This window comes from Equus przewalskii, chromosome 4, assembly GCF_037783145.1.
Source record: "Equus przewalskii isolate Varuska chromosome 4, EquPr2, whole genome shotgun sequence".
In the NCBI taxonomy this organism is placed as follows: Eukaryota; Metazoa; Chordata; class Mammalia; order Perissodactyla; family Equidae; genus Equus; species Equus przewalskii.
This window is the reverse complement of record NC_091834.1, coordinates 21,960,627-21,976,536: the sequence shown is the minus strand read 5'-3', so window position 1 is coordinate 21,976,536 and position 15,910 is coordinate 21,960,627. Positions and strand designations below refer to the sequence as shown.

The 15,910-nt window shown below is 36.2% G+C and overlaps 1 long non-coding RNA gene across 1 annotated transcript in view; it reads left to right on the top strand.

The window, feature by feature from the left end:
* Positions 1-9,676, top strand: part of LOC103566537 (uncharacterized) — a 122,620-nt gene extending 112,944 nt beyond the window's left edge. Inside the window, exons 2-4 of the long non-coding RNA XR_011539016.1 lie at positions 247-424; positions 3,490-3,609; positions 8,209-9,676. This is a non-coding gene — a long non-coding RNA (uncharacterized lncRNA). The remainder of the gene's footprint in view (positions 1-246; positions 425-3,489; positions 3,610-8,208) is intronic.
* Positions 9,677-15,910: the final 6,234 nt, after the last annotated feature.

The following is a 15,910-nucleotide window of genomic DNA, read 5'->3' as shown; positions in this document are numbered from 1 at the left end:
CTTCAAATTTATAGAGTGATTTCTGCTTTCCGCACTAATACTGGACTTATATTGGTGGCTGATTCAGCACTTTTTGTCCTAGGTTTGTTTAAATAGCGATAACAAAAACATTCACCCTGGAACTACATTCAACCTCTGGAAGTGTTCTGCGTTTCTTGCTAAAAAAAACCAAGTAAACAATCTCAGACAGAAAATGAACTTTCTGGGAATCTGTTTTCTTGGAACCAACTGGCTTCTCATTTATAGTACCCACCAGATCGTTCCTGAGACTGCTCCAGTCATCTCGGGACATGCGCTCACGCGGATGCGCCTCTGCTCTGCCCCAGCTAGAGTGGGAGGGAAATTTGGCCTCGACTGAAAATATCAGAGAGTAAACACGCAAGACAACTGCAGACATTTTCTGTTGGGACAAAACAAAGAACAGGTACATTACCCTGCCTTGGGAATGAATGATCACAGAAAGTAACCACGGGGACTATGAAAATTCATTTTGGAGTAACATAAAGGGAACATCGTGTTTACAACCTAGGGAAACACAGCCGTCTGAAATTACTTTTGACATAAGCCAGGAAAAAAAAAAGTATACAGCATTTTCAATAGGGAAAAATATGGCTTCTTTGAGAAAGGAAGAGAATGTACTGAGGAGAAGAAAAATAAATTTGAGACTGGGTCAGATACTTTAGGATCCAGAGAATGAGCAAAAAAAGAAAATTTCAAACAAAATTTTGTGAGCAGTAAATAAACTGACATTGCAAATCGAATCAGTGAAATGGAGGACGCCATAAACCTCTCATGAATTATAAAAGTAAGGGATGAAAAAGATAAAATTGTGAGAAAATAGAAATTAAAATGGAAGACAGATTGTTTTAATTAAAAATATGTTCCAAAGGAGTATACTGTATAATTTTTTTTTTTGAGGAAGATTAGCCCTGAGATAACATCTGCTGCCAATTCTCCTCTTTTTTCCTGAGGAAGACTGGCCCTGAGCTAACATCCATGTCCATCTTTCTCTATATGTGGGACACCTACCACAGCATGGCGTGCCAAGCAGTGCCATGTCTGCACCCAGGATCCGAACCGGTGAACCCTGGGCCGCCAAAGCGGAAGGTGCACACATAACCGCTGTGCCACTGGATCTGCCCCTATACTATATAAATTTGAATGTGTAATTATCTAAGATATGAAATAGAATTTTCGTAATAGAAAATTAAATCTGAATATCTTACTAGTTCTCAGACAACACAAGTTTACTAGAAAAATCCCTGAAAATGCTCAAAAACAAAGAGGGAGCACAACATTAGGAAAGAGTATGCAGATGTGTCCAAAATCATTGAGAAATCCTAAAAGTCATTAAGAACAAAGTTAAAAAATTAAGAGACTGCTTTTAAAAATATAGATTATTATTTCAAGAAAGCCTGAAAAATTTGACAGTTGTTAAGAAATAAAAGGTAGTTAAATAAGCTTCAGAAATTATAAAGCTAAAACAAAGGGAATTGTAAAGATCATGAAGGCCTCCCTAGGGTCCTTACACCCTCTACGTTGCAGACCCAGCAATGGCATGTCAAGTCCATCTCAGATTTCAGATCTCTCTGATGTCCTTCTCTGCTGCATCTCTCTGCCTTCCTCTTTTACCTTCCTCTTCTGCTTATAAGGGCTCATATGATTACATTGGGCCCACATGTATAATCCTTGTTTTAAGCGCAGCTGATGAGCAACCTTGCTTAAATCTGCAAAGCCCCTTTACATCAGTAAATAGATTAATGTTTGATTGAATAACCAGGGGACAGAAATCTTGGAGAAAGCGGGGCGTATTTAGAAGTCTGCCTCTTAGAGTCATTAATACAAGGGAACTCTGTCCCCATGCCCAAAGACGTGAACTGCATCCTGCGTCCTTCCCAGTTCTATGTGGGTTTTATCTCCCAACTGGTAAACAGGTCAAGTACTTTCTGGTGTCTTGAGACAGGTAGTTCTTATTCTCTGCATTTCCCCATTGCATGCATTTGGGTAAATTAGCGCATATCACTCCCTTTCTTCTAAGCATCTTCATAAATGGGCTCAGGATCGTCCCTTGGAAAACATCGCAGTCTCTGGGACTGATTTAACTCTCCTGGTCCTAACTTAAAGGTGCCTGAAATGAGTGTGCATTTCTAAAGCTGCAGGAAACAAGGCGCACCATTATGACCTGAGTGCCCCGTCAGAAACACCACTTGCTCATATTTAAATGAGGATATTAATGCTACCTTTGAAATATATTTGTGAAGAATTTAGGATATTGCCTGAAATAAAATTAATGTTCAATGGATATTAGTTATTTTTGTAATAAATCTTATTGTAATAATAATCATTTGGGGAGGACTCAAAATGCTAGAGCAGATAGTAGCAGCTTTGGAACTGCACATATATTTAGAAAACATTTGTTTTGAGATCAAAAATGGCTTTTCCATGGGGCTGGCCCAGTGGCACAGAGGTTAAATTTGCACATTCCACTGCCGCAGCCCGGGGTTTGCCGGTTGAGATCCTGGGTGCGGACCTACTCACCGTTTGCCAAGCCATGCTCTGGCAGGCGTCCCACATATAAAGTAGAGGAAGATGGGCATGGATGTTAGCTCAGAGCCAGTCTTCCTCAGCAAAAAAGAGGAGGGTTGGTGGCAGATGTTAGCTCAGGGCTAATCTTCCTCAAAAAAAAAAAAAAAAAAGGCTTTTCCAAGACCTCAAATTGAGCAGTTGGGCATTTGGTCTCGATTAGAGACAGAGATGCCTTTTTAAGCCAGAGGATGTTCCCTCAGAGATTTTGAATGGTTGGGAGAATTCTATTCCTCTCTGTCTTCCTTAAAGATCCACAAGTTGAGGGAAATACTTGCCAGAATCATGTAAGGGTTTTCTGAGTCTTGGATGGCAAACTTTTAGCATTCTGTTGTTCTTGGGCTTTGGTATATGGCACCAGATTAGCCACTCTGATTCTGATCTCTTATTTTCTTTCTCATTGTGATTTTTTTTAATTTACATTTCTCATTCTATTTTCAATTGGGGCTGAGATAGTAGTATACAAGAAGTTGTTTAAATATGAAGTAAGTGGCAACAAAATGATTTTCATATTGTCGTTTCATAATTACCAGTCCCAAGTCAAAATATAATAATGAAATAGTTGTGGAAAGTCACAGTTTTGGAAAAGAATATACAGTAGAGGATGCCTATGAGCATGTGCTTGGATAAAGCTAGTGGCAGTACAGAACTAAAAGAAGTATATTTTGAGATCATGATATTTATTATTGGACTTCAAAAATAGGAACAGACCAATTCTGGGCAAAGAATGCCTTGGTTTATGCAAGGTTTGAATGGAAACACACGGTCTTACAATTAATTTTGTGACTGAAGATTTCTATTAATTGACTAAATGTTGCTGGACTCTCGAGAATTTGTGGGGGCTAGATGACATCTTTGTGTCCCTGAGACCAGGGAGATTTCATCATGTCTCCCCTGCTTTTTCAGACCACCCGCCAAGTTTCTGTGGTAGCCTTCTGTGGCCCCCAGTGATGGGCAACACTGTGGGACGTGGGACTGAAGCAGCATCATGGAAATCTGCTTCATGGCTCTGGGACTTTGGAAAAGGTAAGCTTATAGGATACTCGTGTGTCAGGGGTAGCTCAATTTGTGCGACTCTTATCATGGTAAAGAGTTGTTCTGGCAACTGGTTGCCCAGCCAGGGGCTATACTTCTCAGCCCCTGGGACATGCCTTCATCCACACTTTTCCATCTGCTGCCTGCACGCTCAGGACTGTAAGGCCTCTGGGGAGGGGAAACCTGAATGCCCGACAGGGAAAATGCTGCCTATTGATCAGGAATATCATTGATCACCGAGAGAAATTTTATTGTTTTAAGTCAATAAAAATGTCAGTTTAACCTCACAAATATCCAGGAGTTAAAAAATGCATAGTTAATTAAACTGTGGAGGTAGAGAATGGAGTTACAAACACTCTTGAAGAAAGTGCAGTCTTTCGATGTTAAAAATTATACAGCGTATGATTTTCGTATGTTCTAAAGTTCCAGCCCAATTGTCTTAATTAGAATACCACTGAATCAAGATAACAACTAGCAGTGCAATAAACTTGAACACTAAAACTTCTCTACATAACAGCTAATTATTTTAAAAACTCCAAGTTTATTTTTGAACTACATATTGTGAGAAAGAAAATACTTAACCAGGAGACTGATTTTTTAAAAAGTAAAATTGACTTTTAACAGACTTATAGAGCCTTTATGCAAATAAATAGAAACTAATTTGATATAAATAACACACCTTTTCTAGGCTTACTCAGCAAAAAGATATAAATAGAATTAAAATAACTAGAATTACTCAAATTTAATTTTCTCTCCACAAAACATCACTGCTCCGAAAAATGCCAGGTATCATGAAAAGCAAACTTCTACTAACACACAAACTGAGCTTTCATATTATCTCAGTCCACTTCATATCATCTCATGAGAGGATGCCTGCAAATTGCAAATTACACACATTATCAGCAAGATATGCTGACATCTCTGCCAAAGTTTATATGCACTACTGTCCTTAAAGGGTTAAATCCTGGAGTTTCAAGGTGATTCTTTTTTTTTTTGAGGATGATTAGCCATAAGCTAACTACTGCCAGTCCTCCTCTTTTTGCTGAGGAAGCCTGGCCCTGAGCTAACGTCCATGCCCATCTTCCTCTACTTTACACGTGGGACGCCTACCACACCATGGTGTGCCAAGTGGTGCCATGTCCGCACCCGGGATCCGAACTGGCGAACCCCGGGCCACTGAGAACCGGACGTGCAAACTTAACTGCTGTGCTACCAGGCCGGCCCCTCAAGGTGATTCTATCTTCTCTGCAGTCCTCACCTGGATTGTGCCCAATGGAACAGAAACAAGACAAATGCCTTTAGTCCTAGCTCTCAAAAAGCATCTTGTAACAAGTTGTTCATGGACATTGTTCCCTCGGCTTTTGTCTGCTTTGTCTCTGTAGAAACAGGAGTCTGTAAAGAGAGGCCAGCTAAGCAGCATTTGAGACAGTAAATGCTATATACTCCTAACATTGAGCCGTCCTCCTAGAACGAAATAAAACCATCTCCACCTTGCCTTTCAATAAAACAAACACAAACAGAATCACACTAGCCTCGTCTAGTAGATCACACTGGCTTTCACATGATTTAAAGGTGAAATCCAAGTCTAAGCTCGTCGACTCCTTTTGCCAGTAACAGTTCAAGATGATGTAGAATTGTGTTTGCATTATAAATTTTAAAACCCTCAATTTTTTCACATTTGCTTAATTTAGTGTAGACCACAATGCTAAGCATATAGGAATGTCTAGAAGACAGGTCAAGAAAACTTATCCTTTATCATAGTGATTCTGCGAAAAGATCTGGTAGAGATATAAGCAATTTGCTAAAATTTGCAAAATAAATGAGTAGATAAATCAATGAGTTTTAGACAGCAAGGCTGGTAGAGGGCATCTCAATAAAAAAGACACTAAGTTTAAACCCTCAAGAACTATTTAAAAATTTCTTAAATAATGTAATTACATAATACCAAATTGTTGGAGACTCTACCTTGGAAGGACACAAAGTTATAGCATATTATCCTGAACAATATGAGAAAGTGATTAAATAGGACGCTTACTTGAAGAGCCAAGATTTTGACACTAACGCATCTTGTTTATTTTGGAAGCAGATGCCTTCTAAAGTTGTAGTTTACTCTGCATGTGTGGGTGCATTTATATATGTAATGCCTATATCTGTTTCTACCAAACTTCCCATTTTATGATAACTTGCTCTTGTCAAACAGATTTTTTTCCTCAACCGTGCTACTTTTTTAGGAATATAATTGTCCCACATTTGGAGAGAGATTCCTGTAATTCTGACAAGAGAAAGATGGTTAAATTGGATAGTGTGCAATTTAAACGGTAGATAAGAGTATATTTCACCACAAATCAATCCGTAAAAAAAAAAGAAGACCTAATAAAATGTTGCTGAAAGTACAGTGAACAAATTATCTAAAACAACAACCACAAACTTGAATCATAGCAGAAGATTTGGATTCATGGAGTGCTGCTTAATTTGTACTTTAGCAAAATGTGAGTTCCAGAGACATGTAAGGGGGAGTTCCGTGCGGTAATAGCTTGCTGTTACTGTTCTACACCTCAATCTTAAAGCCATTACACAAGAAGATTTAAGACATGTTAAGAATGAGCACTTAAACAGTGCCCTGAAGAATTTTCAGAAGAAGAAAAACATTATTGCTTACTCTAGCAAGTGTGATGACTTCTGATTCAAGGAAAAAAGTGCAAAAAAGTGTATAATCAATCTTATAATCCAAGATTAGAGCAACTGATCATTTTCAAAAAATGAGGAATGAGTCCATAAATTTTATCTCAGATATTTCTGTTAGTGCTACTATGAAAAGCACAGGTAATTACTAATTAGTCAATATTTATAATATTATTTTAATATGAAGTAATTGCTGCATGCATCATAGATTTTATTTCATAACTATCAACTACTTATATTTGAGGACAGCCTGATCAGCTGGCTAACATCATGCTACTTCATCTATCTGTCCACAGGCATAACTGTGTGTATATGGCTTAAGACAACTGTGGGGGAGGAAGAGAATTCCTCTACCCACTCTAGGTTCTCCTGGCTGGCCCAAGAATTAAATTGACATGAGACAGACTAGCAAGAGAAAATCAAACAAAGCTTTATAACATGTAGACATGGGAGAAACCCAGGAAAACTGAACAACTAGCCAGAATGATTGAGGCTGCCAGCTTAAATACTTTCTTCAGCTATAGACAAAGGAGGATGTTGAGGGGAGTGGTTTGGAGCTTCAAAGGGGAAGAAGGGAATTCACATGGAAATGGAAAAGTAAATGTTTGGTAGCTAGAACTTTGATGAGAATGGGCTTAGCAAGGACCCTCACAGTCTACCAATACCCAGACTTATCTATGGTAATGGCCTGTCCTGGAGATGGGGCTTTTATCTCTAGTTATTTTATGCAGTTAGGGAAAAGGTCAAAGTTTCTCTCAGAGTCTTTTATTCTTAAAAATAATCAAGGCAAAGAGACATGTTTTGGGGTGGCCAATTTTGATCCCCCACAGGACATTGCATCTTCAATAGATATGCATCAAAAGTCCTAGTTTATTTCCCTTATAATACCATCAAATCCCCATAGACCTCTGGTCCAGTGGTACTACTTGTAAGATTCTTAACATCTTGTGGAATCCAGATATTCTTAATATCACTGCAATAATTTCATAGTCTCATCTCTTATAAAATTTTTCACTTAACAGTGAGGCTCTAAGAGCAGCAGGTAAGCCTAACTTTAAATTTTGAATCCAAAATTCAATTCTTAAGTAAAAACAAAGATTGTTTTGTATTTTGTGTCACGGAGTGTAACAACACTTATATTTCCAAAATTTGAAGTCAACTTCTTGACATAAGTAGGAGAATGGTCTACTTCTTTTTGGACATCTTGTTAAAATAAACTTCAGTCACCAAACATGTCTTGCATATCTGAAGAAGTTTCCTGGACGTGTGTCTGTTTGATAGAAATATTATTTAAGTTATGCCAACTTAGAAAAAATGAAGCAACTTCAAAACAAATGGATAGCATTTATTTGGGGGTATGAGAATTGTAATTGGCGAACACAAGATTTGGCAGCAGCCAGAAAAGTGTCCTCCTAAGGAATAAAAATCAGGAGTTTTAATTGGCAACAAGGGGAGCCCAGAACAATCCCTTCAGTTGCTTGTTAGGAAGGGTCAATTTATGTGACAGGTCATTAGCTTATCTAAGGACATCTTTTTTGCCAACAGAAAATGTATATTTTTGCACAATCCTTCAGATAATCCTTTCTCAGCAAATAAATGCCTTTTGACAGGTCAGCAAGGTGAGCAGTTTCATATTTTTTAAGAATATGGAGTCTAGGGTATAAAATGGAGCTGCTGGTGTCAACTTTTTTCACACTCAATTGGTTTAAATTAAGTTAAATTAGTTTAATTGTAATAACCATGGATTTATTTATTATTTTTATTTTACTCTTTAACTTTTATTACTTATTGATTTTCCTAATATTTATTAAGTAGAATTCAGCTATTGGTAGAAACAGATCAGATATTTCAGATCAATCTTCTTTTTGAGAAAGGAACGTTTATTTCTTTATATTCAAATTGAAACAGGAAAACCTTCTGTTTGAAATCAATGAAGAGTTCCCAAAGTAATGTGAAGTTGCAGGAGTGTGATCCAGTTGATGAGGAAAGGCAACAGAAGAGAGACTAAAATTTGACATCTCTTTTCTCCTTGAGGAGAAAGTAGCAGCTGAGGGATGAAAAAGTCAAGAAGAACTTCTAAGTTCGAGGGGCCTGGTGAGACAAAAAATTGACTTTAAGATCTGCTGGGAGTCAGGGCATGATGTATATTAAAGGATGAGCTGTGTCCTTCAAATAAGAGAGATCTGGAAATGGACAAGTGCTGACAAGAACTGAAATGCAACTTTAGAAGACAATAATCCTGAATAGATTGAGATCTGCCCTTGCCGGGCTGCCTAGGGAAAGCATAAATAAATAAACAATCTCAAACTTCAACATATATCTATAATTTCTATATACTGCATCTAGAATTCAATAACAAGAATCACAATGCATATGAGAAGACAAAACTTAGCTGAATATCAAAAGAAAAACTATCAATAGGAAAAAAAGAACAAGGAACAAAGAGAATGAAGTTATTGAACCCAGAAGTTAAAATTACAATGAGTAATATGTTCAAGGATTCAAAAGACAATAGGAAGAATGGAAATAAGCCAAAAATAATAAAATGAAAATTATATAATTAAAACATGCAAATACTAGTATGAAAAATATGTTGTTAGAACTTCTAGTTTCTGGCCCCATGTGTAAAGAGTTTAGAAGTCATGACTCCTGTTCTCATAACAAGAAAAAAACCCTGAAAATCAACAACGCTTCTTAGATCCATTAGATAATTGATGTCAAATGGCAAACTGCTGCTTCCAAAAACTTGAGAGAGAGCTCCAAAGAATCAGGGCTTATTGGGCACAGAATCCTGTATACTGGAGCCAAGACCAGGAGAAACATTTCAACTGGATTTGACATATTAGTGGAGACTGAGTGTGGATTAATTTGAGATTTAAATACTTCAGGGAAAAGGATAGGCAGCCTTGAGTGGGGGTCCACAATTTTGTGAGTTCTACCTCCAGTAACCCAAAAAATTCTCCTTGGGAAGAATGGAGAAAGTTCCTTCATGATTCTGGGATGTGGGAGGAAATGGAAATATTCTATTGTATGATATGTCAATGGTACATGAAGTGATACAGTGTTATATGAAAGTGGACCTGATTCTTTTTAAATGTATATTGTAAATACTATGGCAACTTGAAGGGAAATGGAGGTACTATCAACAATCAGACCGGAGCAGCTTCTGGGCAGATGTGACTCAGCATGTCTACTGCAGGCAACACACGCCCCATCCATGTATATAAACTCCTATGTAACCTGGATAATAAACATTGTGTCATCTGCTGGCTGTATGCCACTTTTGTCTAGTAGTCATATAAAAGCGGCCACAAGGGGAGCTGCTGCACTCCCACTGGCTTGTCAACCAGAGTGAATAAAAGTATGTCTATTTTGCCATCAGCTGTGTGCACCTTTTTTCAATTCCCTGAGCCCCATGGTCCAGTCCTCAGCTGTTCCTCTCCTGCATACACAACTATTAAAATTTTTAAATTGAATTATAAATTATATGCCAAGAGAGATTTGAAAAGGAATTATATAAAATGCTCAATTAAAACCAAATAAAGCAAAGAATAAAAATAAATAAAGATGGCAGATTTTAATCTAACTATATCAATAGTCACTTTCAGTGGGAATGGCTAAATATAGTAGTTTAAAATAGAGATTTTCAGATTAGCTTAAAAAATCAAGACTCAACTATATACTCTCTATAAAGGCCATCTATTAAATATAAAGACACAGATAGGATAAAAGTAAAGGGATGGAGAAAAACATACCATAATGACATTAACCATAAGTAAGCTGAAGTGACAATATTAATTTCAGACAAACTGACTTCAGAAAAAGGAATATTATCAGAGTTAAAATGTGACACTACATAATGACAAACTATGTAGTTAATTCTATAACGAGACATTACAATCCTAAATATGTATGTTCCTAACAACAGAGTATCAAAACATATGAGGCAAAAATTGATAAAACTGAAAGGAGACTTAAATGAATTCACTATTACAGTTGGAGACTTCGATAATCTTTTGTTTGAAATTGATAAACCAAGCAGGCAGAAAATCAGTAAAGATACAAATGACTTGGACTGCCTTATCAATCAAATTGATCTAATTGATATTTACAGTATTCACCATCCAACAAAAGTGGAATAGACATTTTTCTCAAGCACACATGGGACATTCACCAAGATAGACCATATTCTGGGCCATTAAAGAGACCTTACTATATCTAACATAATAAAAATCTTCCAAAGTATATTCTCAGACAACAACAGAATTAAATTAAAAAAAAATTGATAGAAACATAGCCAGGTAATTCTCCAATATTTAGAAATTAAATAACAATTTCATGTGCTTATTTATCATTCATATTCCCTCTTTGCTGAATACCTGTTCAAATAATCGCTCCTTTTTGCTAATATGAATATTGAAATGCTATACATATCCTTCCAGGCACTGCTTTTGCTGCCTCTCACAAATTTTGAAAAATTGTATCTTTGTTTAGATTTTTTTTTTCTTTTTTGGAGGAAGATTAGCCCTGAGCTAACATCCACCACCAATCCTCCTCTTTTTGCTGAGGAAAATCGGCCCTGAGCTAACATCTGTGACCATCTTCCTCTTTTATATGGGGGATACTTGCCATAGTATGGCTTAATAAGCCATGAGTAGGTCCACACCCGGGATCTAAACCAGCAAACCCCAGGCCACCACTGAAGTGGAGCACGAACTTAACTGCTTGCCACCTGGTTGGCCCCCACTTTTTTTTTTTTTTTTAAGTTCTCTTGAGAGACTCCTTCTTCGACCTGTGGGAAATCATGCTGTTTAGTTTAATGCAGTTCAGGTCATCTATATTCTTTCTGATTTTCTGCCTGCTTGATTGATCAGTTACTGACAGAAGGTTGTTGAAGTCTCCAACTATAATAGGATCTTTGTCATTTACCCACCTAGTAGATTGCAAATATTAAATAGAATGAACATTCTAAGTATTGTGGAGGCTCTGGAGGAGCTGCGACTCTCACACACTGCTCATGGGGGTGTGAATGGCGCAACCATTTGGAAAACAAGTTGACAGTCTCTCAGAAACTTAGGGATATGCCTGCAATATGATCCATTCCACTCTTAAGTATTTATCTGAGATTAAATAAAGCATGTGTTGATACAAAGACTTTTGAGTGAATATTCATAGCAGATTTGTTTGTAATAGCCATGAAAATGAAACAACTCAAATATTCATCAGCAGGTAAGTTGATAAACAAACTATGATATGCTAATTAAATGGAATTCTACACAACAATAAAAGTACAAGATTATTGACACACACAATAATATAGATACATATCAAAATAACTCTCCTGAGTGAAAGAAGGGGGAAAAAGATTACATATTATATGATTACATTTATATAAAACCATGAAATACAAACATCTACTGTGAAGAAAGTTATGAGCAGGTGCCTGGGAAGGAAGACGAAAGAGAGGGATAAATTACAAAAACACAGAAAACTTTTTGGAGTCATGGGTATGTTCATTATTTTGGATGTGGCGATATTTTTACAGGTGTATACACACCTCAAAACTTACCAAATTGTACACTATAGATATGTGTATTTAATCACACGTTAATTATACCACTACAAAGCTGGTAAAAATAAAAATAAGCATCCGTATGCACTGCCTGTTTCCAGAGAGACACACCTCCAGCCTTGCTTAGGGGTGGGTTCAAGGTAGGTCACATTTTCTCCTGCGTTCAGAACTCCACTTCCGTCTGAATGGTCTCAGTATCTTCAAGCAGCAGCTACATTCTATTTTTTTGAGCATTTCTAATAGCCCCAGAGACAGCCTCTGGCGGACATGAGTGGCCAGCTTGTTTATGTTTCTGTTCTGGTTACGAAATTGCATGTTCTATGCCTAAACCCACCCAGAAACTGTTCAATGTGCAATTTTTCGGACCCAAAGCTTTTCAGAAAAGTATATAGCAGAAATGCCTGCACTGCTGTTATTCCCATTTTTACAGATGAGAGTAAAAATAATTGATTTACACGGATAGGTATCTAATGGATTACAGAACCAGTCAAAGTTTAAACCAGGTGGTCTGATTTAGGGACCAGGAAATGCCTGGGACAGAGCTGCACATGGGTATGGTGACAGACATATGGCCACCTCCAAACTCCTCTATCTCTTGAATTGTATACTTCTCCAGTTTCGTTGTATCTTTCTTAAAGTACAGCAACTATAGGACACATATTTACAGGTTCTCTTAGAGGCATATGATACATGTTTGTGTTCAGTTTTCAAAGTACTTCCTTTGAAGATAGCATTTTGAAAGGTTTTGACTACTGAAATATTTTGTGCAAAAATTTCCATAATAGTGGTTTTATTTCTGTTGATGTTGTTGTTCTTAGCTATTATGGAATTGTACACAGAGTCCCTGTATACAAATCATAGAATGGACAGGCTTTCTTTAAGCAGAATAGAAGTCCAGAGATATACCCTGGTTTCCTTGTGCTCAAACCACTGAAATGGCTTGAAATGCTCCCAGACATCACCATGGAAACTGTTATTTGAAAGAGAGTTTTCAAACCACTTTTCTTCAATGGTGCCCAGATCCCATTATGGGTCAAATCTGGAAACTCAGCTCTCGTTCTATAAGGTGGATTACTCGCGAGCATCCTCAAGTCACAAGATTGGGCTTCCATATTGAAGTCTATCTGTAAAATTTCTCTCTCTCCCACAACCATTAGCAATATTTCCAAAGACAAAAATGATTTTAAGTATCAATAATTTAAAAAGACTTCATGTTTTGATGCTAATATATTTTTATTTCTTTTGTTCCCTCTCTACTTTCATGGCCACTTGCTGTCGTTTTCATCTGATACATTAAAATAGAATATCAAGTTTAGGCTAATAAATACAATTGTGAAAATTTTGTCTTTTCATTATTTAAAAGTTTATATTCATTTATTGTTGTTGCTACTGCTGATTTTCAGCAAAAAAATGGCATTCTTTGATGGAGAAGTCATGCAATTAAGCCTATACAGTGGCTTGTTAATGTTAATTAGTCTTTCAAATGAAGCAGTTGAGAATGGACCAAGATATTTGAATAGGTATGTCAATAAATAGGCCTAAAAAAAAGAATGTTGAGCTGTCTTGCTGTTATTTTTTTTTAGTTTTTTTATTGAGTTCATAATTGTTTAAACCTTTGTGAAATTTCAGTTGTATATTATTTCTTGTCTGTCACCACATACTTCCTCCCCTCCACCCCCTGTGCCCACCCCCAACCCCCTTCCCCTGATAACTATTGAACTGTTTTCTTTGTCCATGTGCTTTATATTCCACATATGAGTGAAACCATCTGGTGTTTGTCTTTCTCAGTCTGGCTTATTTGGCTGAGTAGTATTCCATTGTATATATACACCACATCTTCTTTATCCAATCATCAGTTGATGGGCACTTGGATAGTTTCCATGTCTTTGCTACTGTGAATAGTGCTGCGATAAACATAGGGGAACATATGTTACTTTGGATCGTTGATTTCAAGTTGTTTGGGTAGATACCCAGTAGTGGGATAGCTGGGTCATATGGTATTTTCATTTTCAGTTTTTTGAGGAATCTCCATATTGCTTTCCATAGTGGCTATACCAGTTTGCATTCCCACCAGCAGTGTATGAGGGTTCCCTTCTCTCCACACCCTCTCCAACATTTGTTATTTTTAGTATATTGTTATTTTTTTAACTAATATTCTTTCTTTTTCTCTCTGTCTTGTGTACATACACTCACACTACTAGTTATATATGGAGAAACAATTCATATAAATTTTATCCACTATACAGCACAGTGACACATTACATGACTAAAGGTCTAGGTAAACCAATTTATCCTTTCAGAAATAGTAAAAATATAGTCAATAATATTGAGTATAATGAAAAATATCTGTAACAAGATTATTCTTGCATGTCACAATTTTAAAATTCTGCTTTGAATTTTCTCCATAGTCCTCTGAATTTCATCTGAATAAACTGAAATTCCTACATTTTTATACGTTTATTAGTTTCATATTTTATAATACTGAACAAAAATATGAGTTTAGCATCTTTAATCAATATTCTGGAAAAATGTTCTTCTAGAACTATAAATTAAAATGCTGTCATAAATTTGAGGCCTTTAATTATAATATATATGTATATATGAATATATATGTTTGAGGCCTTTTACTGCCATATGTACACATATATACATATATTTATATATGCATTAGAGAGTTTTTCAAAATTCCAAATATATATTAAAGCATGGTAATAGAAACTGAATAGTTATGCTATAATATTTTTAAATGTTCTTCTTAATAAGTTTCTGTGGATTTTCCATTTTTTAAAAAATGTAGATATTTCATATTTTTCATAAACTAAGCTCCTAAACATCGGGATATCTTATGCCTATTATATTTGAAACAAAAGAGTATGTTTTCACCAGTTAAAACCTCCATGAACTCCTTTCAATAGCAACTCATTTTGATATATTAGTCCAGGAGGGTCAATGAGTATGGAGAAAATGTTGTGAGTTATTTCATTAGACATTTATAAGCATTTACTTTTCAGTTAAGCACTAAAAGTTTAATTGCTTGCCCTTATGATGTTTTATGTTTTATCACAAAGATAAATAACTTGGTCAAATTTACACAGCTACTAAGTGTCAGAGCTAATGATAAAACACAGGATTCTAAATCTACTTTATTACATTTCTCGATACATTTGACTGGAAACCAGGACACATATAAAATTTAAAATAATTTTCCACCTAGAATCCAGAGTAATTGAGTATTATGTCAACGATGTAGTTAGAAAGAGTGGTATAAGATTGTTATTTTATTTATTACCACACAGCACAGATATACAGGACAAAAGCAGCTGGCCTGATATTATATTCCTTGTAAACAGTCAATGGAATGTGCTCTTCTCATCCTCTACCATTGGCTTAACACATCTCTTAGCATCTGGTCCCTGGTCACTCTATGGACTTCTGATGGTCCTTTTATAATCAAGTCTGTGATGATTATCTGTTAGGAGATGCTACCTTGATCAACAACCCCATTTTCACTCTTCTCACTTGTAATAATTTAAAAGGATTCCTTGAATCCTCTCGCTGGAGTTCACCATAAGCAAATTCACATAAAAATTTCAGGGCAGAATGTCTGATAAGGATGACAATTTGAAGACAGATCACATAATCTTCTTTTCTAGTAATAAAATAAATACCAAAAAGAATTAGCAAAATAGTAAGCAAAACCAACCAAACAAAGCATCTCAAAAATTTAAAAACACCAAAAACCTGGGAAAAGAATTAATAAATCAGTTGTCCTATTGTCATACAGTGGAATATTATACAGTAATGAAAATTTAAAAATCTACAACTATTTCCTAAAACATGGATGAATCTCATAAAGATATTGTTGAACAGAAGAAGTTAGACTGGTCAAAAATACATATGCTAGGATTCTATTTAAATAGTGTAGAAAGCAAATAAAGTTGTTCTATGCTGTATATGCCTGAGTAGCAGTTTTCTTGTGAGAGTGGTGAAGATGGGCGGCAAACGCAGGAGAACTCAAGGGCATCTTCTGGGAAGCCA